The 5,556-nt window shown below is 37.3% G+C and overlaps 1 non-coding gene across 1 annotated transcript; it reads right to left on the bottom strand.

Moving 5' to 3' along the window:
- Positions 1–545: 545 nt before the first annotated feature.
- On the bottom strand, positions 546–617 carry Trnad-guc. The gene has a single exon. It is a non-coding gene; the product is annotated as a tRNA-Asp (tRNA).
- Between the last annotated feature and the right edge of the window lie 4,939 nt (positions 618–5,556).

The following is a 5,556-nucleotide window of genomic DNA, read 5'->3' as shown; positions in this document are numbered from 1 at the left end:
AAATGGGCTATCTAACACTGAAATAATTTTTCAAATCGGACCAGTAGTTTCTGAGATTAGCGCGTTCAAATAAGCCTTTTCATATAATTACCTTCGTTTTTTCCACATTTTCCTCTATTTATTCGCTCCTATTAGTTTTAGGGTGATAAAATATAGCTTATAGCCTTTATTAATCAATGGGCTATCTGACACTGAAAGAATTTTTCAAATCGGACCAGTGGTTCCTGAGATAAGCGCGTTCAAATAAGTCCTTTCATATAATTTCCTCCGTTTTTTCCACATTTTCCTTTATTTCTTCGCTCCTATTAGTCTTAGCGTAATAAAATATAGCCTATAGCCTTCCCCGATCAATGGGCCATCCAACATTAAAATAATTTTTCAAATCGGACCAGCAGTTCCTGAGATTAGCGCGTTCAAACAAACAAACAAACAAACTCTGCAGAATTATATTAGTATAGATTATTAGACATTTATAAATATCAACTAAAAAGTATATAATAGTATCAAAATACTATAAATCAATATAAAATAAAAGACAAAAAGTCCTCTCCGGCGGGGAATCGAACCCCGGTCTCCCGCGTGACAGGCGGGGATACTGACCACTATACTACCGAAGACTTGTCGTTAAATCGAAATAGTGGTATATACTATATATACGTAAGCTCAGAACTGTCTTGTGAACTCTCTTATTCAAATATCGTCATCGCGTGCATCCGCCGCTAGCCAAGCAGAGGCGCGTACACAGTGTCAAAAATAATGGTCGTCCAAACGTCACGCGTGAATATAATTCAAAACTACAATAATTCATTATTATTTCTAGTACCTTTGCTACAAGTTAGTTTAATTGAATTGTACAAATTTAGCTTTGTGGTTGAAGCTTTTGCGCCGTAGAAGTGGAGGAAGCTTGCTAGCCGGCCGGCGAAGCACCTACGTTGCTGATATTTTCAGGTCAGTGTTTTTAACTCAAAAAAAAAAACTCAATTTTTTTTCTTCAGAATAAATTTTTGCAAATATTCTCTTACCTACCACCGGTTCGGGAACTAACAAGATTAGAATCTTTAAGCACAATTTTCACCTATCTAAAGTAGTTTGATTATTTCGAAACTTTGCATAGGTACTTATTAAGAGGCAATGACAATGCAATAATTTGTTAGCATGTTTGAAAAAAAACTTATTATCAAAGAACACAACAAGGTTGTCAGAAGGAAGTAAAAAGGTTTTTACGTGAATGTCAAAATGTAGGGCACATAATAATATAATATCCAATTGCAATTATTTGACAACAGCCATCTGTTAAGGGACGAAATATGAAGGTACAGATCTCCTCATTCCTTATTGCGATGTTATAAGGGCGGGGGACATAGACGTATCATAAATACGGACGTCGCAATCAAAATATATGTCATGGAGGTATGGAGTGTAGATGGAGGAGAACTATCTTATATGGGGGATATTTGAAGAAGTGTAGTAGGGGATATTAGAAGAAGAAGAAGTATGCAGTAAATAATAGTTGAAAAATCCTCCAAGAGTGGCGCTAGCTGCAGCAAAGGGTATGGAATGAATGTAGCCGTTGGTGACAAAATATGAATTGAAGTTAGCCGAATAGCCGAGTCACAGAATTACTGGGTTAATACCAATATATTTTGAAAAATATAACCTAAAATAGCTGAAATAAAAGCTGCTAAATGATTTAAAAACCCTGTTGCTACTGTAGCGCCACCCTAACTTAACGCATTTCAGCGGACACTTTTTACATACAGTTCTCCTCCATCTACACTCCATACATGGAGGTCAAAACATGGAGCTAAGTATTAATTGTCACATTTACTAATTGCGGAGGTCAAAACATGGAGCTAAGTATTAATTGTCACATTTACTAATTGCGGAGGTCAAAACATGGAGCTAAGTATTAATTGTCACATTTACTAATTGCGTGCGCGGTTATTGCGCGGGAACCGGACTTTTTTCCAACAAAACCTATCCTTTGTCCTTTTCCGGGACTCAACGTTTGCATACCAAATTTCATCAAAATTGGTTCAGCGGCTTCTCATGCTGAGTGTGAGTTTTGTCATGTCGCTTACCATCGTAGGAATGTTAAGTAGGTTGTGTACATCGAAACGACGCCCGTAGTGGTAAACAATGGTAACAATACTTATTTTAATACGATCAATTTTCTTTTTCGCAATATATATTTTTTCAAATGGCAGTATAATTAATTACCCAGGGTATTTACTACTTAATTGAATGTTTGATATTTAATTTCGCCGTCTCAAACTATCGAACGCCATATTTTGACCCAGCATTATAATGATACCTTTACATATTTTAGCCTCGACGTTTCTAATTATGATACGTCGCTGCCGCATACAATATTCGCAGGTCGTATGACAGTCGCCGTTGTAAATTATTTAGGAGGAGTGGAGAGGGGGGGGGAGGCTTTGTTTGGCCAGAGTCAACATCGTTTATGTCTGTGTGCCCATGAAAACGACGACAGAAGTGAAATGTAAGAAATTTATATTATTTTCGAATAAGGGTCAATTAAGAACTCAACGCGACGCGTAGATGCATATCTAAATTTGTATGTATTTGACAGATTCGCAAGACGTCTCACTCAATTGAAATCTGTCAATTCAGTGCAAATTTAGAAATGCATCTACGCGTCGCGGACCGCGGTGCGGTCTGAATCCTCAGATCCAGCAGCACCAGCGCAGACAGTAAACGAAAAGTTTTGTTCGACGTTTAACAACGTTTCTGTCAGTATTCTGATAGGAGGTGTGCACACAAACAGAGATCAAGATAGATACCGCATCTCGCTCCATTTGTATGAAAACGAGCGTGCCACTTTTTTATAGCTACTGTGAGTCTGTGACTTACCAATGATAAGAAAAGTGTCCATTATCTAGGCCAACGTTTCTATTTCAATTGCTACAGCTCAATACGGCACTTTTAGGCATTTAGGCATTTTTAAAATTCCGATTGACATCCGATTCCGATAGCAGACTAAAGAACAGACTTTCTAAAGACGAGCATTGCTCGTCGTTCGGGAGCGCGATATGGCACGCGAAGTACATACACATGCGGTATCTACCATTATCTATGTCTGTGGGTGTGCAACATGATTTTGGTCGGATTGTTTACTGTGTGTGCTAGTGGCGCCCTCTGCTCCGTCCTTTGCCTAATATTCCCTATTCGTCAAAATTTTCTGATATTTCACTTTGGGCTAATTTTTTTGTTTGTAAAAGTGCGGCAGCGGCAGTTTTTTCTATATCTGGGGGCATGGCAGTGCGCCCGCCAAGTCGATCCGAGTATTTACATTATCCCAGTGTTACTTTTCTGGGCTTTGAATTTTTCCTATACGTGTTAACTTTGTTAACCTACTTAGAAATAAATATTTTTCATTTCATTTCGTTTCGTTTCGTTTCGCTTCGCTTCGCTTCACTTCACTTCACTTCACTTCACTTCACTTCATTTCATTTCATTTCATTTCATTTCCCGGCGGTAATTTCTATTCAGGGTCTTAGTTGTGAATGTGGCGTAGATACAAACAGATAGGTACACGTTGAACTAGTCTCTGATGTCAATATTCATATTTCAAGATGTAGGAGATAAAAAAAGGTGGCAAATTCTCAAGGCTATAATTTATAAACAGACAATGCCTACCGAGTGTCCCCATTTCCACAAATTACATTACAAGTAATCTTTCCGTTTCATGATTTTTAGGATTCTCTAAAATGGTAGAGCTATAATTAAGTATTAAGATTTTCTTGTGTTAGAATACACCCTTATTACATTGTACAACTGTTGTACAATGTAATGTAATCTTAACACTTAATTATAGCTCTACCTTTTTAGAGAATCCTAAAAAATCATGAAACGGAAAGGTTACTCGTCAAATTGATCACATATAGCGATACACAAAAAATATAATAATATTTTCATAGGTACTTCTATTCAAAGCTGCTTATTTATTATCTATTTATTATTATTTAATACTAACTCGATTTACTATTAGATTTATTATTAGTTAAACCCCGCGGCTTGCACTGTCATTACTTTATAAATTATCGGCTTATTATTAAGTGATTGTCAAAAATCTGATCACAATGTGGCTTATCGGCTAGTTGTGTTAAAAAGCGCATTATCTATTGTGTTTCCCCCAAAAGCAGGGAAATGTCCCCAAAATGGCACACGTCAGTAATGACAGGGTAGATCATGATTGACAGGTGACAGATTTGGTACTATTATCACATTACACAGATACGCTATTTTACGTGAACTATAACGACCAAAAAGACGTTGTTTAGACTAAAATATAAAGAGAAATAAATATAAATCATAATAATAATAATTATTATTTTTTGCCGTGATTAAGACTTGATAAAATAAATTTTGGACATTTTCTGTATTAAAGGAGTGAGCACACTGAGACGGGCCGTGCCGGGGCCCGTCTCAGTGTGCTCACTCCTTTAGGCTCCTTTAGGCCTTTAGGTTTCCACCAGAGATGTGATGCGAGGAATGTATATTTGAGAACCAATAGAATCACTTCATTGACGTGAACTTGCTATGACATCGCTCAGCGCAGCGATGCTACGAGTATTGGATCTTAAAAACACATTCCTCGCAACACATCTCTGGTGGAAACGCAGCTTAAAACTGTCATTGTCCTTTTCTGGTTGGTATTTAAACAATTCAACGGATTAAGTTTTTTTTTTTTTATGAAATAAGGGGCCAAACGAGCAAACGGGTCACCTGATGGAAAGCAACTTCCGTCGCCCATGGACACTCGCAGCATCATAAGAGCTGAGAGATTGAGAGGGAATAGGGTAATAAGGGAGGGTAGGGAAGGGATTATGGTAGGGGATTGGGCCTCCGGTAAACTCACTCACTCGGCGAAACACAGCGCAAGCACTGTTTCACGCCGGTTTTCTGTGAGAACGTGGTATTTCTCCGGTCGAGCCGGCCCATTCGTGCGGAAGCATGGCTCTCCCACGTATAATTTAAAAAAAAGTTATCGAACAGACAGAAATACAGGCAGAAACTCTCTCGCATTTATAATACTAGCTATTTGACCGAGCTTTGCTATTCGATAAAACACGAATAAAATGACATTTTCTAAAAATGATGCTAGATCGATTTATCGCCCCCGAAACCCCCTATAATTATTATACTAAATTTCATGAAAATCGTTGAAGCCGATTGCGAGATTCCAATAGGCATGATGACTATTTTTTTTTCTTATAGGTAATTGAAAGACACTTAAAAAATAGAAACATCGTTGAAAGAATGACTCTGATAGCTTAAAAATTAACCAAGATATGTCATATGACAATTCAAATATCTCATAAAAAAGACCTGCCCGAAACGCTCCATACAAAGTGCTACGAAAGTATGACGTCAGTCTTTCGTAGTTTGTACGCATCGGGAGACATCTTTGTTCGACAGGTATATTAAATATTGTGTTTATGAAAGTGGTTTCATAACAAAAGTTGCTTTTAATTGCATAAGTTATCGAATTGTATACAAATATTAAGAAATTTAACTGAAAAAAAAATTTAC

The sequence above is a fragment of the Aricia agestis genome, chromosome 14 (assembly GCF_905147365.1).
Source record: "Aricia agestis chromosome 14, ilAriAges1.1, whole genome shotgun sequence".
In the NCBI taxonomy this organism is placed as follows: Eukaryota; Metazoa; Arthropoda; class Insecta; order Lepidoptera; family Lycaenidae; genus Aricia; species Aricia agestis.
This window is presented reverse-complemented; position numbering and strand designations above follow the sequence as displayed.